Source organism: Bombus pyrosoma, linkage group LG17, assembly GCF_014825855.1.
Source record: "Bombus pyrosoma isolate SC7728 linkage group LG17, ASM1482585v1, whole genome shotgun sequence".
Classification (NCBI taxonomy): Eukaryota; Metazoa; Arthropoda; class Insecta; order Hymenoptera; family Apidae; genus Bombus; species Bombus pyrosoma.
In genome coordinates, this window is record NC_057786.1 from 5,481,967 (window position 1) to 5,509,847 (window position 27,881).

At 36.6% G+C, this 27,881-nt stretch overlaps 1 protein-coding gene across 1 annotated transcript in view; it reads right to left on the reverse strand.

Moving 5' to 3' along the window:
• The window catches only part of LOC122576833 (lachesin-like), a 538,671-nt gene that overhangs the window by 379,617 nt on the left and 131,173 nt on the right, over window positions 1–27,881 (reverse strand). Inside the window, exon 3 of the mRNA XM_043747665.1 lies at window positions 25,643–25,702. The gene's annotated coding sequence lies outside the window, so the exon portion shown is untranslated. The remainder of the gene's footprint in view (window positions 1–25,642; window positions 25,703–27,881) is intronic.

Consider the following 27,881-nt stretch of genomic DNA (forward strand, 5'->3'; position numbering starts at 1 on the left):
TTAAATACGGGAAACGAGTAGGCCAGGCAATAGGTCGTGCACGACATACGCATTTAAAAGAAAACAGCGAAAGTAAGCAGTTGCGGATCATCGGCACACAAAAATAGCTATAACTTGGGAGCAAGGTCAAACAGGATACGTTTTCGTATCAACCTTTTTCATCCTTTCCTCTCCATTTTCCTATGATTAATACAACTTACTAAAATAGATTAATGCTACAAACTTATTTAGAGAAAATGTCGATCACTTTGCTTTTGCTTCAATGCTTCGACAATCTTACTGCGAGTAAAACTGACATTATCTCATTACATAATGACGATTATACATTTAAGATACGTTTTTATATAGTTTACTTACTTGATTATTCGTATCTATATTTATCAAATATTTATCGTAGACATTTGCATATGTACATTACCTCTTTAAATGCATATATGCTATCACATAGATATGTATGTACGTATAAATTAATACGCAACTAAAACACTCATTGTTAATACGAATTTTGATTCAATTTATATTCTTTCCTTATATTATGCAGTCACTTGGAAATTTTAATACACATTTACTCTGTAGTCTGTATTCACAAATTAAATTAGTGTTTTAAAAGAATTAAATATGGAAGAAATAGTATTTTAATAATGCATCAAATTCATAGAGCTTCTTAAATTGATCTTCAGAGAATGTTCCTTTGATAACAATATCTCTTCGCAAATATTTCAAATATTCTATAGCAGTTTGATTCTATGCCGCTTTTTACGAAGCAAAATAATATACTTTGTTTCTTGAGATATTTGGTAATCTCAAAGGAATTTGCGAAGAAGCAAAACATCGACTGTTCGGGCGCTTTCAGGAATTTTGTCTAGCTTCATCGAAGATGCTTCGAGATGATCGAAGCCGGTGGCTTTCAAGTCGAAAGTCGAGTTTTGTAGAAACTAGCAAAATATTTCAGCAGAATATCAGTATTTATTATTACTTATTATTTTAAGTAGTTAGTACAGTGTAAAGAAATAATACATAAAATAAATATATGTTTGTAAAAGGAAACAGGATGTTAAAAATGGCAATTTTTGTACCTCCTTACGAAGGAAACAATTTTTTAGCACGTTTAAAAGCACCTCTCAAGGAATAAAAAAATATTATTAGCATTTATCCGAAATATGAAAAGGTGGCAGTGACCAAACTTAACGCGTTACATTTGGGTCCACTGTCCACGAAGCGTCGGTTCGATATAGTATCATCGCGATACATTTTCTCTCATTAGCCAGATCGACGCATTCGGTACACAGAAAATCCACGCGGGGACGAACCATCTACCGAATGCGAAGACACGTGGGGCGAAACAAGACCATTGCAAAAGTCAAAGAAAAGCTGTTACGAATAAACATGGAAGAAGACGTCGTCAAATACATCGAAGGGTGTCAGAATTGCTAATGCAATGAGCTGACGCGAATACCAGCACGAGAAGAAATCGTTACTCCAGACACTCACGGAACTAGGAGAAGAGATGCAGATGACGAGATGCAGAAAACGATCAACCATATGACGACTTGCCATCAGAACGATGAGTGAACACTAATCATCATCATCAATATTCCACAAGAACATCTAAACGAAGTCAAGATTGCGTTATATAAAACTATTGAATTGTGTGATAACACTTGTAACGTTAAGCTAGAATTATATTTCATCAACGAACACAGCAAGCCACAAATAGACTAAACGCACAAACGATCACCACGTAAACATAAACGAGGACTGTTTAATTCTATCGGTACAGTACCCAAGTCGCTCTTCGAAACACTTGACGAAGATAATCTCAAGCTTATTAACCCTTAGAGTGCTATGGATGCATATATGCGTCTGGCGAAAGTCATCGGTGTGGACTAAGGACGCATATATGCATCTGGCGAAAGCCATCGCTGTGGACTAAGGACGCATATATGCGTTTGTCAATTTTCCCGAGCACCTACGCACAAGTAATACTATTACGTTTGTGCGAGATAAATATAAATGCATTTCAATGTTAATGCCGCGTTCGAAGAAACTGTCTTTTCTTTTTTTTTTTTATTTAATACTTTGCATTCACAATTTGTCCAATTTGGACATTTGGTAGAATAGTCGTGCCGGCACAACACAATTATCAAGAAGAAAATGTGTTGTATGGGTGAAAAATAAGAGAAGGAACGACAGAAAATGCGATGTCGGATTATGTATCGATGATTGTTTTGAAATTTTTCACGCACAACTGAATTATTAACTTGTGTTATATTTACTAAATTTAGTTTTCTAGTTTATTGTTTTCTAGTTTATTACCCAAATTCTAGTTTATTGTAAATTTTAATGTTTATAATAAATAATTAATAGTAAAAAATAACGCTCTTGAATCATTTAATCTCGTGCAAAAGAATTACTATAACTTATTACGATTTGCGCTTTGAATAGTCAATGAACAGAGTTCAGTATAGCGAAAAAGTATTCAGTCCACAGCGATCGTCAGCGCTGGCAGCATGCCGTCCGTACGGATGGCATAGGCTCCGACTATTCAGCACTCTAAGGGTTAATTGTTTACCGAACAAGATACGTTAGCGATTAATATCCGAACCAAACGAAAATATTAGGTTGTCCGAAAAGTTTCTTTCGTTTTATGAGGAAATAATAGACGCGCAACGTTTTATGTTTTATATTATTGTAGTATCGTGACTACTATAATTAGTTTATTAATGATAAGTAGATTGAACAGGTGTTAATTGAACAGAGAATAATGTTCGTTAAACATAAACTAATCGCAGAAAACGAATAATAATCGGCGCAGCTAAGTAATTAATCAACGACTCGACTCCCATCAACGCAATCCGCACTCTTTGACATCTCAACTCGTACAATTGTCAATTCGTTTATTGTCCCCTAGCAACTCCTTGTCTTTTGTCTTAGCCTCACTACGTACATACTCAGCAATCGCTTGTTTATAATCCGCACAACCCCCCCTCCAGGCCCCTCATCCATGATACTACATTATTTTATCGAATTTCGTACGATCCATTTTGTTCTGTTGAGATAAACACCGCGACATTTCACAGACTTGATTTCACGTTTGTACGAAGGTGCACTGTTGTAAGAAACACGTTTGCGAAAGAAAGATACTTTTCGGACAACCTAATAATACGTATACGTAGTAGAATTAATTAAAATTCGTAACGGGAGCGAAGATCAATATACGAATTTAAAACAGAAATATACAGAAACGCGAGATATTCATATGGCGACGCAACGATATACACGAAGATGTAGAGATATTCCTAACCTATGGTTAGCAAAACAGGGACGCACTTATCCAGATCTTTTAAATTCGTTTGAATAACACATTTACGCGATCTTGAAAAACATATTCGTAGAACTATAGGATTGGTGAAAATAACTGCCAAGCGATTGTAGATACCAGCGTTGAATTGTCACAGCGTAGATATTATCTGCACGATAAAGAGACTCGTATTCGAACCAGACGAATGGATGAAAGAACACGTCTGTCCCATGTCGTATAAAACGGAAAAACTCATCATCGCGTAGATATGACTACGACATAGCGTTCATACGAGGTCTTAAATATATACCAATGACACGTTACTCGATTGATAAATGTAAGCAATCGCTAGTAGCAAATCGCTGCTTCGAGTCTCTGATATTATCTTGCTGTGCTTACTTGCTGTGAAATTCGATTAGAAAGGTGAACGCGAAAAACTCACCAGTACCGGAGTAATGGTGTTAGAAAACAATCGTATCTTATCCACCGCCGCTACGACTATGCCAACGAATAGTTCATCCGTTACCTATGAAACACGCTTCCATAACTTAACTTACCATTACAACATGGAAGAGGAGCGACTAATCCAGAGACTATTCCCGCAACTTCCCAACTGCTTTACACTGGACACCTTTAGAGGGCTACTACAGCAGAGACCTGGATCAAATTAACGGCTCTCTCGCTAGACTGAAAATCAACTACCGAGCCAAAACCTGGCTGGAGATTGGATAGATAACTATGCAGATTGCGGGATATATCGCCATTGCAGTTGTAATAGCCATAATTCTTTCTAAACGCGGTATTTTCAAAATCTTTTGTACCTCTCACGCCCCTCTCCTATTACAGAAGATATACGACGAAATAATTCGTACATGGATCTTCTGCGTTGGAACGCCGATCAAACGAATTACGGTTTAGGCTCAACGACAGCGATTAGTTGCATTAGTTATTAGTTATAAATTTTGGAGGACTACGTTCGCTTTAAGGAGAGGGATGTAACGATTATCCACCGCGCATTAACGGACATTCCATTGCTCCCTACCACTCTACAACTTCATAATGTATAATCAATCGATTCGTAATAAAGGTGCTTAATTCGGTTCGGACTAAATCGATCGTAGTTCGTTATTCCCTTTATGCTTCTCGTCACCGTGTAACGTCGCATGTTGTAGACGTTCCTAATATCTACAACTTTTATTCCAAACAACAAAATGTAGATTTCCGCACTATTTCTTCATACATGTTAACCTGTTAACCGCGAAGTTTAGTTTCAAAAATTCCTTGCGGGCTGCGCTGGTAAAATGAAACAATGACGAGTATGCACGTCGAACGCAAGGCAAAAGCAAAACGAGGAAGGATTACATTTTTGTTCGATAAAAAATTAACAATTCATCGAATTTGATGAAAAAGAGGTATCGTTATTAAAAAGTTGAAAATTGCCAAAAAATAAAATTCATAAGCAAGACAAATTTAAGAAATTCAGTTGATTTCAATGTATTTTACAAAGCAAGGTACACAAAGTGGCGTTTCACATCTTCAGACACATCTTCGAAGTGGATTTGCTTTTGGTGATATAAAGTTCTACAAGCTGGTATAAAGAGAATAATCAAATAAGTATAAAGCAAACACTAAATATCATTTATATTACTTTTTACTAGAATGTTGAGTTCCTATAGTAAATGGTAGCTTTTTATCTTACACGACGAGTATACACGTCAATCGAAATAAAGTTTTGGACTGACGTGTATACACTGATTAAAATCTTTTTTCACGCAAAGCCCAGGGACGACAATTGGGGACTTGCAACGGTGTCTCCACCACGCGTCACGTAGTTCGGCTCGTACTCGGAGAAGTGTCTTTCCCGTCCCTCGAGACACGTCCTGCGGCGGCGATCCCAATCCAGATCGCTGTCTCCCGGACTGTTCGGGTCCTATCCAGAGCTGCTTGCGGCCCTACGTAGTAGGGGCCGAGTGACGTCATTACATGTCCTTTCATGTCTCTACCGTACTCTAGCAAGCCGCTTGGCTCACAAGTCTAACCACACCACAAGAGCCAGCGTCTATGTGTTTACAGTTGCTATGCCAACGTCAATAGACGTTACTCCATGGCTTGTCCACTGATACTTCATAACTCTCTACCATGTCATAACACGTCCCTACGTAGGGACCGTCTGGCAACTCTGACTCTATCCGAGCTACCCGCGATTACGACAGGTCGCAGGCGTTGGAAGGAGAGAGACAACCGTCGACTGCGGCCAATAGAACATAAATCTATCTCAAAGTTAATCCACGGCGAAGTAAAAAGTGTCAAAAATATTTTTCCGAATAATCTCGAAAACTGAATATGTTATACGTACAAGTAAAATTACTTCAGATCATGACAACGTACTTGAAATAGATCAGGTCCTGATCCATGTTATTACTAAAATTTCGCAATCAAAGTCGTTTCGAGTAAGATACGACAACTATCCTACAACATATGCATATGTGACGGTTCATTTATATCATTAAGTATTCAATTTACAAAATATAAAATGATTCTGACTCTATAAATGAAGTACGCACTATTATATATTCACGGTTTAATCTGCGTTCCATTTTATTACTTTTCGACATGAAGTATTAGCGAAATCGGATATTATGGATGTCGTGAATACGTAATTATATCAGATAATAGAAGCAAAGTCGATGAAGTAGTCGATACTCTTGAAGCGGACGCAAGTATTACGATAGAGAAAATGTCCCTAATAATTCTTTATGTGTATAACTTTCGACTAATTTTTTGATATATGTACGTCTTAAAGACTAAATGGATAATACATTATTCTGTTCTTATAATTATGCATTCGTTTGTAATTTATTTAATCGTATGTAAATGGAAGTTATTTAAAAAATTAGAATAAACATTTATCAACTTGTACGTTAGTAAATTCATAAATATATGTAAACCAGATGAGACATTTAATTACATATACATGTTATAAATATTCCGTGTTGTATACTAAATGCGCCTGAAATCAAATGCATAGAACAGAACACAAGTTGACCGTAACACGACGCACGGTTTTGTATTCATGCTTCTGGACATTGCATTTTAATCGATTATAATTATTTTCAACGAATTAACTTGATGCACACCGATGACTACCCGTATATAGCTCTTTATTTCAACATCGTACCTTAATAATTATTCTAACGTATTCAATAATTATAAATGCATGCATCTAAAGTATTCAATATTAAATAACATTAAAAGTGTAAAATATGAAATTAAATAAATTTATATTCGTTTGAATAATGAATGATACGAATAATGTTTGGAACAAAGTAACGAGAAAAAAGACGATAAGGATTCACACGTGGAAATTGGAAATTTTAATTTATAAATCTGAGGTGATTCGATGCAGGACGTGAAGGATGCCAAAGAAATACTCGGCGGTTTTTATCAGTACGTTTATTAACAATTCTCGCTTTCGACTCTTCACGTACAACTCTCGACTCCGACTGACGATTCTCACTTCTCGATTACAACTCAACTGTTTTCTTGATCCGATTCGTTTCTTTTTGTCGCCCCTCAATATCCCACTATGCACGCGTTCGTTAGGTGTCCGCAACCGTTGCCACGTACGTGTAACATCAATCCACATCAGAGACCAGGCCACACATCGCGGGCAAGATGACAGCCAGACGCCTGCACATCCTTGACGCGTATCCTCAATAGTCTTAAGAATCCATCATGAGTCCTGGCATTTTCATAGTTAAGGTCCTTCAGACCAAACAAGTATCCTTGGTTTCAGGTTTCCTTTACATTTATTGTTTGCTACGGGTTGACACGGGAAAGTTAGTTTTCCTGACGTTTGGTATCTTTCGTTAGCAACTTCCTCTCGAGGGCGGCTAAAACCCCTCTTGGTCCACCAACCTTCTTTCTTATTATCCAATCGGAAGCGGTGTCTACTGCCCTCACTTTCCTAACCAAAATTGTCATCAACAAATCCGATGATCCCGTGTCCTTAGACACACCCACCCCTAGCTTTCCTCAGACACAGTATCGTCAGTAAAACTTCACTTATTCCGTATCCTTAGAATAGTCAACGTATCTTTGCCGGTTTCTACCTTCAGACCAGTCGCGTACTTAACTCGCGTACTGTAACTAGGTTGTTGAAGTGAATTGTGATTTATGTGTGTTAATTCAGTGTGTATTCCACTGTGATTGCTGAATTCATAATAAAGTTTAATAAAAGCAAAATTGATAGTTGTGTTACGACTCAGCTACTTTATTTTATCATCCAACTCTCAAGTTTACGTGACACACGCGTTCTTCCAAATATTCGGCGGAAGGACCGTAGGGATATCGATGGCTCATTGGGACTGTCGGCACTTACGCTTCGGTGATATACTTGTACCGACGAAACTGTTGGAAAGTTTTGTTGTCTAGTGCCGCTACGTATCTAACGGAATATTTGGGCACATTACAAATTCATACGTTAAATACTTGCTTCCCACTTCCTGAAATTTCAAATATCTTAACAAGTTATATCTACACTGTTTCGCTAACTAATCCGTTTAACGTATTCAATATATATTATTTAATTCGTTTAGCGATTAAATCTAGAATTTAGATACTAAATTCAGCTCTTCTTATACAAAGATATATTTTAAACGTTTTAAATAAATATTTGAATTTTAACAAATTAGATAATTTTTTTTATTTTTTAAATATATAGAAATGAAATTACTTCAATGTTTAACATTTTTAATTTAATGTAAGGACAGTAAAATTAACGACATTACATGCGTAACGATTTTTAATATTGTGCAGCTAAGTTGTTATAAACGTAACTTTAAGAAAAATGAAAAAGAAAATTGTAAACGGAAGCCTTGATTTAAATTAATTCACATTTTACACAGTGAACATTATAAACGATATAAAAAGCCATCTCGCCTTGGCTGAGAAGCAACGTGGCTCCTTACGTAGCTCGTTGTACAGTTTTATGCCGACGTTTCTCAACATTGTGCTCCTGTGTCTAGTCTGGGTACTAAACGTAAAGCGAGCCAGACCGGTACAACCGATCCTGGTATGTGTAGCGCACATGCTGCACGTGTTACATGCGCTCGCATAAGCAAGCGCGGTGAGTTGGCTGGTTCATTCGGACCGTCTACAAGTAAGATAAAATCTCCCAGAAGCCACATTAGCTCGTTCCGCTCTCGTACAAGTACGTTGCCAATAAACGTTTACAACAACACGAAATTCGAGGATACGCTAACCCTTGCTAGCTATCGACTTAAGCTTCATCAGGCCTTCGTTAGGGAGTGTATTGTTACATTCCCGAATTACAATTAAACCGCCAGTACCATCTAGTCATTTGGCATCTAACTTTATACGATGACATTTTAAATTCCAGGTAGATGCTAACATTTCCGTTAAGTACCTTCTTATTACGTTTAAGATCCCGCTTATACAAACAGCGAGAGCTTCTATAATTGTAGAAATGTATTTTTTATTCTTTTTTATTTGTTTCTTCTCATTATATCGTAGAAATATATAGATAAATGTTCTGTATTTTTTATAGGAATATTCTGATATTGTTTTTTTTTACCGATTTTTTACCACTAACACGATTTGCAATGTTTAGACTCTGATCTGACGATTTGGACTGGAGACATAGAAAAGTCGCTTCTTTCTTTACCATACACAGCTGTCTTATGAATCAAATTTGATTGTCCGGACTCTTCGAAGGAAACTTCGATGATTTATGGAATCATTTCACCTCCGCTGCAGAAGGGATGGATTCCCGGGAGAGAGTCGCGAAACCTTTGATAGGTTGTTTGGTTTTTAAAGAAGTAGGCCGATAGTTGACGCAACTTGGAGTAAAATTCAGATATAATCGGTTCGGTAAACTTTGTTATAGTTTAAAGTTGAACGAGTCTCGCTCGGTAGACTCAATTAGCACAATGTTCTCAATAACGTCGGAAATTAAGTGGTCCTTCAGGTAGGAGTGGCACGTTTACCGCGCTATACACGGTCAGAAGAATTGCTAAAGAAACCGTCGGAGCCGAGCTGCCTTCTGGCTCCAACAAATATCGCATACACGCGCGTTTGTGTTCGTTAACGACAACGCTCCTCTTGTTATGCATCTAGTTGACTTTGAGCAAGTGGTTTACTAGCGAGAGTAGTGAGTGTTCCGATTGATGACCTGTCACTGACACGAAGGAGCGTTCCTCCGAGCGACAAGTTTTCGAATGCTGAGACGATACAAACGAATACTTACATCAACTATACCTGGATCAAACGAGTCATGTTCCACGGTTGCTTGGATTCTTTGTTCACGGTTGAAAAGCTCGAACAAGACTCGACTGATCGATTCGATCGCATAAAATGATACTCTTTTCTCCTGCTGTCGTGAGATGCGTATTCTTGTGCGTGTCTGAGCGTAGACTCAAACTCTTGAAGAAACTCTTGATGAGTTGCTAGAGTGAAACTGTCTTGCTAGAGTGGGATGAGCCTCCAACAAGGTTCAAGCACAAGTTCAAAAAGGTACGCGTGCTTATTGGCTTTCAGCGCACGCAAGAAAAATCCAATCAGCATGCTCGTCAGCATTACTCACGCACTTCCGTGCGCATCAAGAGCGTCCTTGGCGAAAAGGGGCTAAGCGATGTGCGGACAAACACGAGGCTTCAAATCAATTAGGTAAGGGTTGCGGAAATTGCTGTGGGTGGCTCTTGATTACGCGTCGCTAATGACCCTTCAAAGGTCACCGTGTTTATGACACGCTCAGCGACTGAGAACGGCATCAATGCTGAAAAACATCTTTACAAATACTGAAAGAAATCGTCCTGAATGCTAATTTTGCAGCTCAAAAATAGGTTCTTGTCTGTAAAAGTGTGGAGCAAAGGCGGAACAAATACTTTATTGCATATGTATGAATATCAAATATATGTATTTAGGATTCTGTACCCTCTTCCCAAATTGCGCGCAAACCTTCAAAGTCTGTCGAGTTATCGATATATCAGATATTTATGTATGTCGGGTTGGCGTTGAAATTTTGGGCGTTTGACGAATCTTCACACAAATTGGCCATCGTGGTTATGTGTTCTAGCCGATCTTTATTGGTACGGATGTGATTATTACAAGAGTTAGCAAGTAATGGCGGCGGTCGGACAAACGAGATGTCGATGACAATGAGTTTAGGTTCGATAACGAATTCACGGCCAACGGGATGACGTGTGAGAGGTGATACACGATCTTGGTGTGACTCGACGTACAAGTAGAACTTATCTGAATGAACTGAACCGCAGTCCAAGTGGAACTGCCCTTATACACTTCTCTCTATACCTCTCGGGTCAATCTTTGTTTTTAAGGAGAGCTATATAATTATTCCGTACATCTATTAGGTACACGTCCCTCTCGTATCCGTGACTACGTTCAATGACCCATTATGTCACTTCGAGCCCAAGTCGACTGTCCTAAACCTCGGGCACCCATACTCGAATTAGAACATTACAACAATTTCTCGGTTTTATTATTTAATTGTAGCGGTAATAAAAGTCTGGACTAGAGTATTGGGGGATTTTCCCCAACATTCCAAAAGAAAAGGTCCCGATGACCTTTCATCTCCGACATGTATATATGTAAGAATTGTGTAGAACGTGGTGAAATATTCAAAGAAAAGAAGTTAGTTTAAATATGATGACATTGTGGTGCCACGTGTTATCGTACATGGTCAAGTTTGTTTGCGCGCTTAATGTCAGAATTGTTCTACAGGTGGTTGAGACCAGTGTATGTTTAGTTGACCTGCGCTATTTCTTCTTTTTCCTCTACCCCTTGTGTTTGTGGAGAATTTGTGTCTTTCTCCCAAGATGCGCGGACCATAGGGAGCTTTTTATTGCACTTTTTACTGCACTGCTCGTTCGATTGACCGCTCAGTGCCAAGTTGGGTCAAACAGAGCCCTGCATTTACATGATTACGGCGCATTTAATCCTCATTTTACGTTTGTTCGTGTATGCCACAGCTTTTTCTTGTCTTTCTTAAAATTTCGAAATGATTGATATTTTGAAAATGGGAGCTTATATTTTTTCTCTATTCTTCTAAAAGATAAAAAGACGGATTTAACGGTGCTAATATAATTATTTTAATAGTGTTAGTAATTCTCCAACTATCCAATCCGAGAATATTTAAATCTAAAAGTTATTAAAATTGCATATTAATTCATGTATTTGTATTCGGACGTTGAAACTTCTTCTTAAAATATTCTCCATTTTCATAATTCTCCATTGTAGTGTGTTGAACAAAATAATATTCCTATTGTTGGATCTGCTATATTATTCTCAACAAAATATGAGAAGAAACAAATACATACCATGGTTCTACAGGGTGACTCGCATAACGTGGGCATCCGACTAGGAGCTGGTACTACATACAAAAACAAGTCGAGTATATGAAATAAAGCTTTCTAGCTTAAGGCCCCATTTTGGAAAAAATAAAGTTTGAACATGTTTAGTTGGCAATTGGCTTAATACACGCGTATGATAAATTTTCAATTTTATTTTTCTGAAACAAAGCGTTCTGTGAAAAAATTGTATTCCATACTTTTTTATTATCTACTATTTAATTAAAAATTGAGTGTAATAATAATTTGTTGACGAATTATTTGAAATATGTTATCATGGCGCATATCCTGTAGAATTAACAAAACATACCTTTATGACTTCGTGAATCGATACGAGTAACAATAAATTTAAATTTAACGAATCAAAAAATTAAATATTTTAATTCTTATTTTATTATTCTAAAACAGAGTAGTCTACAAATATTTTTAACACTTCTACCTTACATGTCACATGTTATTAAAGTATACCATTGATCTATGAATATTTATGAAAACGTTTTTTTTTTATTTAATAATTTACATTCACAATTTGTCCAATTTGGACATCTGGTGAATTTTTTTAGCTGTTTCATTATCGTGTGGGTGGCTACCCCCAGCGTTGTTAGGTTATATCCTTTGTGATGTTTATGAAAATGTGAGTCAATTTATGTTTCATAGAATGTCACGTACGTACATATGTTCGTTAAAAATATAAATTGGTACAAATCATTAGAAATATAATTTTCCAACTTGGTATCTTTCTTCGAAGAAGGAGAATTCCAAATATTTTATTCACGTGTGCATTACCACGTAATTATAATTATATACTAATATATAATACGCGCAATATTGAACAGAAATAATAGAACCTTTCATTTGCAGTCACACAGCCATGTTACGTTGTCTGACCAAATATGTATTGGTCATATGCAGAAATTACTGACGTCAAACTAATATTTCTATGCTGTTGTGATTCATTAGGTAATTAATTGCTTAGTCGAATCAGTTTGCTAAAGCCAACCATTGAAATAAGTAATTAGTTTTGCTGATTAATAGCAAATTTCATTCGTATATTTACTCATTTTTGCTCCATGTTAGTGTTTTTATTCTCAATATGAAACTGTTATTCTATCGCATTGTTATTGCTACAATGTGGTTTCGTCGCTTCGTTCAGTTCATATTCATTTGAATAGCGAGAATTTTCACAGATAAATACAGACATATAAACAATAACACAGATTACAGCAATAAAAATTGAATATCACGGGATTTATGGAAACGAAAGAAATGTTTTTCGCATGCAAAATTATATTATTGTATATACGGTAGCTTTTATATTATCGTAAATATGACTGTTCTAGGAATATGAACTCTGTCTTTATTTCTGTCACGACATATGTACAGTGTTTATTTGTGTATTAACTATTACGATAAGTAAAAAGATTTATTGCATGGTTTTACCAAAGTTTGTTAAAATTGATTAAGAAGTCAACTTCAAGAAGTAATATTTACATAATTGTAAATTGAACCCTATGTTTAACAATATTAGGCATTCTTAAGTATTTGTTATTGCAAATTACTATTACGCTTCGCCAAGTGTGATTGGCGGTTTCTGGAACGCAGCGTCCATCGATGCCTTCAACGAAGGAACTTAAGTTTAATAATCAAACTTATCGACGAAATAAATCTCTGGTCCCCGGGTAGCATGTTAGCAAGCTTCTGTGGTGATTCTTTTAAGCAATTAACGAGTGATCTACTCGCGACTTATTGTATTGTATTATATATTATGTGGCATCATGATATCATGATATCACTATGATTTCTTTGTGCTATTTCACAGGTGGAGTGTGTAAATTTCACTTTACAATGAACAAAGTCAAGTGTGACAATGACAAAATTGTATGTGGCAAAACTGGATGCCTCAATGTTACACAGTGTGCCAAGAAAGTGTCTGTCATCTTACGGCTTTGGAAGGTAATCCTACATCTTCGGATCTGCGGAGATCTGTTGAAAAAGTGGACCACAAAATTGACCTCGAGTATTCTATTGCACGTATTGCGTGTTTGTGCGCGTATTTATCCATCGATATACTGCAAAGAACAGTTTGTCGAGTAGGGGTCTCACACGAAGCAGCGTGAAGAATAATATGCGAAGAAGGTGTACGTTATAAGGTCCACCGTGTGCGAGATTATGTCGTTTGACGAATATTCGATCGTTGGCCGCTAAGAAAATTAGAACGTGATCCTTGGAAATATCTGGGATTCTTCCAGTAGCAATATTCTCGATCGTCAGACTGCCAAGATTTAGGCGTGTAAAAGTTCTCACATTATAACACAGAGATTCAATCAGGCTCGAGCAAGTTTGATTTGTTCCACAGCTCGCTTTAACGCGTAGATAAAATCAATTTGAAAATGGAATAGATATCATATGTTCGCGAGCAGCCAGATAACAACACTGACGTTATTTCGTATCGCATCGCATCTGACTTTAAAAATGAACATAAAATGAAAATAAACGGGTTTTCACACAAAAAATGCATACTTGTCACGATGCATCGTGAGCAGCGGAGTAACGCATATGTTTGTGTATTACAGCATGAACGTATTAATGAATATCTTAAAGCATGAACTGCCGCCTATAAGAAGAAACAAGAAGAAAAGTTAACTGTCTGGAAAGTAATTGTAGCGATTCTGTTCGATTTATTAAGTAATTCTTTTGTAATATGGTTTTCATAAATTCTATGTATGCAATTAATGCGCTACCATTTCATGAATTCAGCAATAACTGTAGTCAATTATATAAAATTACAAGAAGAAGTCACAATCGTCTCATTTCAACTTCTGCAAAAGATGAGACTTTAGAACGTGCAAAATAGCGCTACAACTTTATACAGAATAATACCACTCGCTACGTACGCATCTTCCATAAAGTAGCAACGCGATGCTTAGTCTAATGTAGCTGTCGGATAAGGTTGATCATGGTCCATCCCAACATATTGTACCAGGTCATAAGATCATAGCAAGCCTCGCTATCTAAAAGTATGCAATTTTAGGATACGTATGTAAGAAACTGAACGTGCAATCTTCTTGGGTAGTCTTAATTGAATGTCAGAACGTTACTCTGTCAGTCAGTGAAATCGGGTTAAATTCCCTTTTGGAGCAATTATGCTTTATACCCTGACAGTTGCAGGACTGTGTTCGAGTCGCATTCGAGCGTAGTATCCAATCAACGTATTCGTCACCTCGAACATATCTAAACGAATTTGCTCGCTCGAGTCTTATTAAATCTAACCGTTCGATAGATCCAGTCCCTCTTTTATAATTTAATTCAGATTATTTAAAGCTACTTTCTGTAAGTATATCTTTAATATCATATTAAAATATGCTGTGTAGTTTGAAAAGGTTTGCTCGTGCCTAGCACTCCTTTGCAAAAGACACTTTACGATTATTCCGTAATTGCCTCCGTCATCCTCTCGATACAGTCGGTTCGTTCACGAAAGTTTACTCGTTACTTTACTAACCACGCGTCAGTTCCACCACGTATGCCTTTCTTTTATTCCCGTCTGTCCAATGCTAACTAAAATTTCATCCAATAACTCAAGTCCACGCTTGTGATTTTGACCGATGTTCCGATTCTCGTAGCTGTAACATAAAAAGCAAGTCTGGACCGCAAGTAACCTGGAAAGTTAAGATTCTATACCTCTGGATGGAGATTTGTACAAAAAACTTTGTGCAAGTTTGACCTCCAGCGTGATTTTCTAGGTCAACATTTTTTTATTCAACATATTCTTCTCATCACAAGGAAGAAAAGTCTCACAGGAACCACGAGTCGGAAACGATCCCTTCTCCCGGAAAAGTACTAAAATTTTAATAACTTTCAAATTGAGTTTGTTCACAATGCGTTTACATTCTGCATTCAGATGCAGGAAAACGGTACCTACTGTTGCACGCAGGTACCTTAAATTCACTATTATATATCCCGTATCTTCCTTTCTTTCTTCTTTTTTCCTCTTTCCTGTTTCTCTTTCTGTCTATTTAAACAGCTCCAAACTCGCGTCTCTACGAGTTTCTCACTAAGATCGCGTATCGATTTTGGAGAATAAAAACCGCATTCGATCGGACGTTGCAACTGTTTAACGAACGTAATCTGCTCGATCGAACTGTAGATAATTTCTTCTCTCGAAGCAAAATATTCAGCGCCACCAAATTTCATGAGCAACGAGGCCGCGCGTTAGGAGCAGGTCCGTATCCTATCCAAACTTTTCGTTCAATAACTGGCTGAACGATCGTAATTTGTCAGCGACTTTGTCAACATTCGCAAAATAAATGCAAAATAATTTCACGTAATTCGACTAGGGCAGGCGAGCGTAAAAATCGCAAATATGTTGTACTTTTTATCGATGTAGGCAAAAACATAGGAGCAGTAATGCAATTTCCGACGATACCTGTCCATACGTTTATGGTGGATCGTCCTTGGTCAAATCTCTCATCCATCGCATCTGAATTTCTGCAAGTTCAAATCCTGGCGTTTTGTCGATCGAGAATGCTACAACTTGAGAAACTGCTTTCATTCATAAATAACACACGCTCGAAAAAGTGCGAGTCGCGCTGCAAGTTACGTAGCGTTCAATGGTGAAAACTTTGTCGAGTAACACAGTCATTTGGTTGGAGTGCTTGAACACGGCGAATTTTGTAAAGTCGTAAGCTTCTCTCTCGAGTTATTTGTCGCGCCGTCATGTGATTGATTCTCACTCGACCAGTTTATGCAAGTCCAGTAATGGATAAGCACGAGCAAGAGCGATAATTAATCTGTTCTTCTCCTTTCCGCCTGTTAATGCAGGGTAGATCTGCATTCAGATGTCGTAGTATTAATTCTTGATCACCAAGCGGTTAACATAATTTTCTGCACGTAGAGATTTGCGATTATTCCTGTAATCTGTGTTTCTCGTCGTTTCATAAATAGTAAGCTACCTTCTCGTTAAATGCGTAATTGTAAACTGTAAAACTGCGAATGAAGCTAGTGCGAGAATTATTAAAACTTTGACTTCTTTTCGGGAGCAGAGATCATTCGCTACCGATGATTCTTTTGAGAATTTTGTTCCTCGTGACAAGTAAAATACGTTGCAATAAAAAATTTGAGCTTGAAAATCATGTTCGAGGTGAACTTTACACGCTTCTTTTACAAATCTCCTGTATCGTCGTACACGGTGTTCAAAAATTATATATCACGACTATCGTATCTGAATTGTAAAATTGATCTTGAACTTGAATTTTGTTGTCAAATTTGTTGCCAGCGCCGTATTCTACTCGTAACAAGAACCAAACTTGTCAAAGAAACTACAGTTCGCAACTCAACCATTCTTTTAGAAAGTAATGTCAAAGTTTCATTGGCTCTTACACTGACATTATTTACAATACAACCTGGAAAATGGAATTCCGCTGGGGGTAGCCATCCACGTGCTATATTTTACCAAATATTTACAGCTACGATATTTTACCAAATGTCCTACTGGACAAATTGTAAAATTTAAATAAATAAATAAAAAAAAATTATTTACAATTATAGTAATCCACAATATGCTTACATATCGCGGTCAAATAGAAAGTAAATAACGTGACATTAACATTACTAACAAGAAATTATTCTTAATACGTGAGACAGCAAATTCTGAATAGAATGAAGCAACCAACTTCATGGTTTCGAGTCGCACAATGTAAATAAAGGCCACAGGGCCTAAAAACTTCAGTTTAAGGTCTGTTGCGAAGAAGTAGACCTCAAAATCTACGAAACGTTGAACTATTACGAAAAGCTAAGAAAAGCTGAACAACTAAAGCCATCGAAGAGAACACGAGTTATCTCCGAAGTACATGTTGATTGGACCTTTTTGTATTCGGTAAAATCCAATTAATATGCATCTTCCCTGGACCGTCCGAGTTTTGGCATTGCTGAACTCTCGGTCGAGTCAAGCACGATTCGATCGTCGTAAGAATTGCATTAGTCTTTGCGCGGAATAGGCAGAATCGCACGAACTACGTACGTTAGGAGCTCGTTAATGTGCCCGTAGCTGTCACGAAACCTCATCAGACATGGCCACAGCTACACGGCCACAGCTACACGACTACAGCTATCTTTATCGGATTCAGTTCCAGGTCGGACAGGGTCCCTCTGCAAGTCCCAAGTATCGTACAGCAGGCACACTTCGGAGCGGTTACTCTTGCGTCTGGCAACTTCCGCCAGAGCCGATGACATCGACCCATACAGATATACCCATCGAGGAAGCATATCGTTTGCGGTCAACAATCCTTGTGGATCGTCTAACCAACATTTGGCCACAGGTCGCTGCTTCCACCAGACCGACGTTAAGCAGTCGGGAATCGGATCCCGATTCCGGTCCCCGTGGAACCAATCAAAGTCATTGATGAGACTAGTGACACCACAAGTCGAGATCCGTGCAATCTCTGTCACTGGCAAGAACTTTCACGCGGTTGCATAAACAGGTCTCGACACTCGCTAGGGAGAGCCGTCCGAGAATCGAATCGTGAAAAATCAACATGGAAAACAAGAAGAGTTTCGATCTGCGAGATAGACAGAGATGAACAGAATGCCTCTGTCTCTGTTTAAGACATGCATAGTATCAGATAGTATGTATATCATGTCTATGTACATCTATACAAGTGAACGAGACTCTTCCTGCGTTCCATGTTGGTTTTTCAAGACTCAATTTTCGGACGATTCCTTCTCCGTTTTCGGTATAAGAGTGTCCAGATCTGTTTATACGACCATGGACTCGCGTAAGAAGGGATTAGCTACGGTATTAACCGTAGCCTTTACTCCGCAGTTTGCTTCCGTGGGATGAACACAGCCAAAGGAACTGGCGCAAGCGAGACAGCCGCAAAAATGCGGACTGTGCTTTGGCAGTCCCTCTAACCCCTGCGGGAATCTCGATGAATTATAGGAAAGAGTTGAAGAACAAAGGTATGCGATCCCTCAAGAAGTATGCACAAATTTGATTAAAAGTATGCCAAAACGAACTGCAGCCGTTTTAAGTACAAACAAGTTACGTACAAAATATTAGTATTTATATTAATAGTATTAATTCCTTACTATTACGATAATATTATAATAAAATATTAATATTTATATCGCCTCCTTTTCGCGAGATACCAAATCGCGCCAAAGCATATCTTTCTAAATAGCGAACCAAAATTATCATTTTCTTTATCATACAAGTACATATAAACATGTATAAGTGTGTATACACATGCATACATTTTTTATTATTCGCATTACACACTACTGGTCGTTTGTATTTATTGCCAAACATTTCTGAACGTTTCGTACGCAAGTCATGTACCCAAATGATTCCATTATAGATCACTCACCACAGATATAACGTCATAAAAGTATATAATCTCATTTAAGAAAACATTCGTGGTTTTGTAATGCCGGAAAATATAATTTCGAGATAAATTTCGTGCTTGTCATCATATTTTCCTAATTAAATAATGTTTTCTTCTGGCACCTTTCCTAATAACAATAAGTGAAATATTTGAGGTGTTCAAGGTGCTAGGTGGATCATCGCGTATACGATTGAATATTCACTAAAATTATACTCGCTTCTTCTCGATGGAGATATTAATATCGTTTCACCGTGAGAATAATTAGCTTTTAATGCTTCTTTGATGGGACAGAAATCTGTTGATCGCAAGAACTTTAATTACGATAGTTACGTTACGATGGTAGTATCATTGGTTTGAACAGTTTAATCAAAAATTAATTTTAGTTCTCGGGTAACTTGATATTAAGAGAAGTCTAATGTTTGAATTTCATTGAAAATTAAACATCGAATTCGAGATATCGGTACCAAGAGATAGTCACCTAAGTATTTAATCGTGGCAAGCATATTTATTAATGTCGGTACTTTTAGAGAAATTGATTGATCCTTGTTCCCTATCGAAACTTTACGCGTTAACGTACATCCAAGCACAAATCATTGATGTATGATTATAGATAATAAGTTTAACGGCTGATTCGCAGCCCATTTGTGAAGGATAAAACGTTGCTACAGCAAAATATTGCATTGCATTAACGTTCTCGTTACGAGTAAAGATAAAAGCAGGTCTTGATATCGGTGTGCCCACCTTCGCCACCTATCCGCTGTTAAACCGGCGTATATTAGTGTGCTCGTTACGTACATTTTAAGCGGCTTTATTAAAATTACGATTCTGTGTTACTAACAAGTTTAACATTTTTTACGTCACTATTGTTCTATCGCAACCGGAAGCGTATAACAGTCTTAGGACTTTCATTCATTTCGTAACAGCATAGTCGAAACCTGCGTTAACGCTTTTAAGAAAAAATAATCGTCAGCTGCGACGAGAACGAAGGACGTTACGAAATGACTGTTTTTGGCATCGCTTGGAGTTGAAAAATTCACACAACACCTATAAGTGTGTCTTCCAAAAAAACAAAAAGTGTCAGTACAACCTTCCCGAAAAACGATACGAAACTTGCTAAAAATGAATTCAAATATGTGAATGCCATCATTTGGTACCAAATTCGGTTGCAAAATCAAGTGACTAGAAAATGGGCGATTTTTTCGGTCGTTCTTTGTTTCGTCATTACTCATTACGAGATTCTGAAAACATAGTGCTTGTTTTGCGTTTTTCGTATATCGCACGTATTTTGCTTGAGTGCATATTTCTTGCGTAAATACATAGATTCTGCATATGTGCACATTTAGTTGACAATTTATTAAGCGAGGATAAGCGAAAAAGATTAAGTAATCTGCTATTTTACAGTAAAACTCCATTTATCCGACACGGCCGTGTTGGATAACTGGATCAGTCGGATAATAGGAGTCTACTAGTTCTCCCATCCTTCCTTGTTTATCATTCCTATAATCGGAGTTAATTTTCATATAACTGGACTTAACTAAGCTGAAATTTGTAAATACTAAGGTAAAATCCTCACAGCCTGAATTCGGATAATAAGAGGTGAGGAACGTACCTGGTAAATGTCATCAGTTCGGATAAATGAAGCTCTACTCTGGTACAATTATCTATCGGTAATTTCATCGAGCAGCGTCGCTGCTTCAATTACTTCATCTTTGTTTTGTACCGTGTTCTCCTGGTTGGCAAATTGTCTTACAGTTCGGCATTGTACCGCAAGAGATTTGAATAATTCAGTTACATGTGCCATTCGATAGTGTTAATAGTGAAACACTCACGATTGAGAATTTAAATATTGAGAAGATGCCCAAGTCAGAAGATTGCAAACGTGTGACGGTGTCTAACTGAATTACTGCACTGGCAAATAATTGTATTACTGCGCAGGCAGAAGACGTTTATTGCAAAATGTGCGACAAGCAGATCGCAAATGAAACAACACCGAGATACAGGTGTGCGCAGGAAAAATGTTACACAGCGCGATAAACGTACTGCTATTACTTTAAACAACGATCCAAAATATGAGGCGAGTTGGTCGAGAAGAAAAAATAATTTTGCCTTGGAAACGTCTCGATAGTAAAGCGTTCGGAAAAATATTGGTCACAATTATATCTGAATGTTCGTGGATGAGATGAAACCGGTCGGTCTATCGCAAATTCGATTGCAGAGAAACTTTGTAAAAATGAGAAAACGCAGTCTCGTTTGTTGGCCTGAATGCAATTATCCGAAACGAATTATGCAAGTACTGCACGTTCTTTAAACTCGTTTATCAATTTCCGAAGAAAAGATGTTGTGCCTGGTACGGATACCGCAGCACATGTGTCAAAAGTTGAAATATGTTGCTAGAATAGCAGAGGAGGCCCGACTACAATCACCGGCACTGCATAAGTCGATATTAACTACGAAAAAGGTTTTTTAAAACTTCCTTTACGCGTAAAAAGATATAATCGATAATTGAAAAAAAACTACTGCAACGTACTATAGTTTAAATTACAACATAAATTTCGTTGCATATATTTTGCATACATTTTGCATGTATTTTGCATATTTCGATATATTACATCCGTATAAAGGTCCGCTGTCTACCGATGAGTTTGTTTGTATCAATTATGGACGACTGAATAGACATAATACGCATTATTGGTATGCTGAAAATCCGAAATGGCTTCGTCAAGCTGTACATCAGCATCCACAAAGCGTAAATAAATGATATTGTACTATTGGTGATTGAATTATTCGACCATTTTTTATCGATGCCACTTCGAGTGGTGAACAATGTGTAAGTTTTTTGAGCTATCAGCGAGCCGATCTATTAGAGAACATTTCCACACCATGAAGATATCGAACGTAGTTTCAACATGACGGATATTCGACTCCAAATGTATCAGTAGATCGTCAAACCTGATAATTCCTGTAACGTCGGATCGGTCGTAGCGCAGTTATTCAACAGCCTGCTCCGACTTTACCAGATCTTACGCGTTTGTTTCTTTGCAAACGCTGGAAATACGAAGGAACGTATTAAAACTGCATGTGCTAATACGAGTGGGAAAGTTACGAGAAAAGTTAGAAAATCGTTTAATTCGAGCACATGCTAAAGTAACTTTTCCCCCGTTAATATTTTCATTATAGTTATTTCAGTATTTCCACCAATTGCCCTGCTTTTGTGAATTTTTCGTACTCAAGATCACGTGGTAGTCACTTTAGGTTGTCGAAGGTTGGAAAATACGTTGGAAAATGCCGCTTTTGCATATAACATTTGTTTCTTTCATTCATATATTGTTTTCCACTGATGTTACGTCTCTAGTTGCCTGGTCGCTAATAAACCTAATAAACCTAATAAACATAATAAAGCTAATAAACCTGGCCTCAATAAATCTAAGGACCCATCATAAACTTAGGCTTTTAGTTTACCTTTTGTATTAGTATTCATCACTAACTTCTATCAACCTTAAAGGAATCTTTGTTCCTGTAAGCGTTATCGGTTTATGGATGGTCCCTGGAACAGTCCTTAGGTTTGTTATGCATTCGTACTAATTACGTAAAGCTAGTTTTTCCCATGAACAAGGCTACCACGAGCTTTCTTCAGTAATGCTACGAGAACGCACTTCACTGTTATTACGATACTCGTACAGTCAACACCTTGACTTGCTCTCAACAAGAGAGAGCAGTCACTACCAGTTTAGCTTCTGGCTCAAGTTCTGTAACAGTCAAATTCTCTTCATCGGTTCACATCCGTCAAGCACTCTGTATCCTAAATAACGTTTGTCCATATTGTATAGAAAATTGTTGGAAATATATATATATCTTAGATCCTGTTACCGCGGTGTTACATCAAAACAATCATCCCTATTATCTTAACGGAAATCAGGGGATCGATCAACTCGTGGTGTCGATTGTTATAATCGTAGGGGGAATTTACGACTCCCGTTGACGTGATATCTCGCGAACGCGTCTCCCTGCGATTGGTCGAAAGAATACAACTGATATTTAAGATGCTCAATTTAAGCAGGACACCTTATATATTAATGAAACGAAATTTGCGATAATCAACTTCAGAATTGTAGCACCACTTTGGATTAATTCAAGCTACTAAGTACGCACACACCTGGATCAGAGAAACTGAAAGTCCGAGTTATATCAATTGCTAGAATTAAAAGTGCAATAAATTATTAGTATACACAGATTATTTATGTCATGAACTCTCTGAAACAGTTCAACGTATTTTCTAATAATAGAATTCTTCAAACTCTATTAACGAGCAGATGATTTATTAATTCTGCATTTTTTAACGTCGTTTGTATTTGTTGACAAAAATACATGGCTCTCGCTATTATTATCTGTTACTTTGAAGCTTTGGTCGTACCTATTACATTAGTTCTGGTAATTAATGATATTGTGTTTAAATAGAAAAGCTTTTGTTCTGATATAAACAAAGGTATCATACAAAGTAAGATAGGTATTGCACTGCAAGCATAAAAGTATTGAATTTATCAAACGCACTGCATAAAAGGCAAGGAAAAGCGGAATAAATGTACTACTTTTCCTTTTCTAAGTGTGTCTTTCCTTGTCCAATTGGATCGACCAATCGTATGAAAAATACAAAGTTTTATTTTTTTTATTTTATTTTTAAATAAATCATTTTACAATTTGTCCATTAGGACATTTGGTAAAATATTATAGTTTGGGTTTTGATGAAATATAGCATGTGGATGGTTACCCCCAGCGGGACTCCATCTTCCAGGTTGTTTATTGTTCTATTGTGAGGTCTGCAGGATGCTTCTTCTTCAGTCTTCTTTCTATTATTGTTTTATTCGTTTNCAGCAACCAGCTGATTTGGGTGTGTTGCAAGTCTTTCTTTATACTTTTTTGCATATCTGGCGATTTCCTCTTTAACTGTTGGAATCTTTAAGTCTTTTCGTATATCTTCATTTCTGACGTACCATGGAGCGTTAACTATTGTCCTTAAGATTTTTAAAAATACAAAGTGCCGTTTAAAACATTCAAGGTCGCCTTAATAAGCATTTCAAAAAATACAAGGTATTGGAAAGTCGTAAGGTAGTCGTAAGGACGAACATCCTTAAATATTATACGATAAATTTCACCTTAAACATTTTTGAATAAAATCAACAGATAACGGGTCATTTCAGGTGATAGTTTATACTGACTCGGTCTTAATCGATTAACCGATAATCTTAAAAGATAATATTTAAATATATTAATTTAAAAATATTGTTAAGTAGCTATTCTCTAATGCGCGTGTAGACGCGACAGGCAGAAACCGTTTGCGGCACGGGGAATTGTATTTCCAAACTACTAAGAATAGCTATTGGGATTTATCAAAATATCGGGCGTCATTAATCTAAATTCAGAGAAATTCTACGCTCTGGGATTTTTATGTAACCGGTATCTATGGACCGGCACGGGTATTACCGCGGATTTCGTCAATGGTGCAACCTTCCCCTATAAATCTCCGAACCATCCACTCGTGCCAGAATGAATCTAGACTATATTCAAACGAAGTTCAGTGGAAGAGAGCAGCTGAATATATCAGCACATACCGCGCGCTGATACGCACACATGTAACTACGTGCTCCAAGTGTGAGCTAGAACATCAAGCATTTCGCTGGAAATGAATTTAACGAACTCAATGAAAATTAAGTGGTCGCCTAAAAAGATAAACGAGCGAAAACTTTTGCACGCATTAAACAGTAAAGCGACCAATCTGCACGTACAACATTTAAACTGCAATATGTCATAAACGAACGTAATTTCGTCTATTGTATAACCGATTACAAACTTTGTTATCGCACAGACGTATACTTTTTGATTTATTAAAAATTATTTCTTCGTAGGATAGAATATGATACAGAGTGCTACCAACTGTTTGTCTCGGATAAATATTTTCCAAATAATATTGGACGTTATTCGATAAATTTTCATTGAAATAATTGTTCAAATAAAGGGGAATTTGTTATTGGAGAATTCGAATAAAAAACAAAAATAAATTATTTTTTATTTAGACAAGTCTAAATACATTACTTAAAGTTATGAAATTAATCTTATTTTTCATTCGTTATTTATCGGTCGTTGGACAAATGTATTTTTACCCAAATATATCGGTTTAATCAGAAAATATTACTGTGAATTACAATTTATAATTTTGCGCGTCAAAATCAAATAGGCTTTTGGGTAACTTGCTGGATAAGCGAATATATAAGGCAAAACTAAAAGCTATTTATTCATACGTTGTCATTTGTTTTCCAATCAAATCCAAATAAAAAATGAAATTTCGCTTGCAAATGAGAAATAGGAAATAAATCATTTTTGATATCGTTTAAATGACTTTTATTTAAATACGAAATTTAATTCCCATTCACAAACAAAATATTATTTTAACTCGTTTTTTATTATCTAAGAGGTACATAAAACTTTGTCCAACACTATTTACAAATATGTGATATATTTATAATTTCAAAAATATTGATGAAACGACGTTATACAACGCAAAAGATTTAATTTTTACTCACCACTGATACTAGCTAGCGTTGGCACCTTGAATGGCTCAAATTGATGGCTTCATCGTTGACCTGAAAAAGGACAGTGTTAGTAACGATGCAGTAAATGTAATTGACTTAAAAATCAAATGATTTAGCAATAAACATTTAGTATTATATTTCGTTCAACTGCATTTTAAATATTTTAAACTAGATAATCCCTATCAAATAAAATATCTCATAGTCAGAAATCCGTTGAAACGTGGCAGTGGTAAGCGTATAAATAAAAAAGTTAATCCAACATAGGCCAATTTGGATCTAAACGAATGTAAACTATATCGTAATATGGTTATAATGCGTTAAAAGTAAAACATCCTCAAAATATTGTAATGAGTTGACGCTTTCTTCCGAGTTAGCAGATTAATATTTCGAAACATATTTTAAATAGACGTGTTTGTTGATACTATACGTTTATCTTTCTCAGGATTGAATCAAGTCTAGCGGTTTCTCGAAAAACGTACGTTGCGTATTTTTGTCTATTCTACAACTAATTATGTACATTAATTTCCAAAACTACGACTCGATCTTTTATAATGAATTTGTGTACATTTTCATTGACAAGTTCACGATAATTGTATTAAAAAAAGCTCTATACTAATACTTTTGTGTATAACTGAAAAAGTAAAACCGTGTGTATCATTAGGTTACGTGCGGAGGACATGGTTTTTTTTATTATTTATTTAAATTTTACAATTTGTCCAGTAGGACATTCGGAGGACATGTGACTGAATTTTAAATAATTACATACAAATAATTAGAGTCACATGTCACATTAGTATACTAAGAAATAATTCTCTGTCTTCTGATTAATATCACGTTATTTACTTTCTATCTGACTGCGAAATGTAACCATATTATAAATAACATCGGTGCAAGAGCCAATGGAACTTTAACGTCGTTTCTTTTTCAATTTTAACACCGTGACGAGTACAATACAGTTGAATTTCATGGTGATGGTGAATTTTAATAAATCTTCACCGTCTCGGAGCTATAGAATCACGCTGTGGTGATCCTGACACCTACTTTCGTACACCCTGTACATTGTACATACGAGTCATGTTACTTCCACATAGAATGCTAATTTAACCTTAGAGAGGTAGAATTATGTATTTCGGTCAGGTAGAATTACTTGTGCACCACATTATTGCTTCTTGTGGCAATATCGCCGTATTGTTCCTATGAAATTGTCTAATTTATATCTTCATGTCGTGCGATATTGCTCAGAGAACATGGCAATGAACAGCACTGTATTACAGACAGTAAGAGACCTACATAAAGTTTGTACATATTTTACAGCAAATAAATATCTTGTAGAAGTAAATTGATTTTTTTCTTCGTGTTCAGACTACCACTTGCGCCAACTCGTTTTTGTGAAATGTACAATCGGATATGATAAATCTTATAACAAATCTAATTTGCTCAAAGATATAAACTATAATTACTAATATTGTATGCACTGTATCAGCATCTTATTAAAAAATTATTTGAATAAAAATTGTTACTTAAGGAAAGCTCAACTATTATTATTATTTTAACATAACGGAATTAGTCCGTTTCATTCTGAATTTCACTATAAAAATATCATAAACACGGGACCTTGAAGTTTGCACCCTGTTACTATAAATCCAAGGATTGACAATGAGAGGAGAAGAGAAAGATATATATAGCGTATTCATTGTTACCACAACCATCATCATTAACTGACGATCGACACGCCGCTACTGTTAAATTGACTCTGTCAATTTCCCCAACAGATCTTCCGTATGTGTATTACTGTACGTGTTAAGTGTGTTTGATGTGTAACGTTCGAATGTTTGAAGATGTATACCATATGGATGTTTAAGGATGTCTGGTGTTTGAGGGTTGAATAATGTCAACACTTCGTAAATTGGAGAGAGGAGTCTAATGTTTTGAACGTTGTAGAACGTGTGTATTTTACCCGGAAAGTTCATGTATTTCTTTTAGTATGCTCGGAATACATATTGATCGATTGCTTTCAAAAAATTGATATTCTAACGCATGGTACTCTGGTATCGCGATTACTATACGCTCTTTGCGCACCTCTTCGCGCTAAAGGTGTAGCATTACCTGCATTGACGCGAAATGTCCGCTTTTTCAGAAGAATTATGGTATTCCTTCAGGTTAAAAATCTTGGCAACTGGTACGTGTTCCTAGATTACCCTTCGGAAATATCGAGTTTCTAAAACATCCC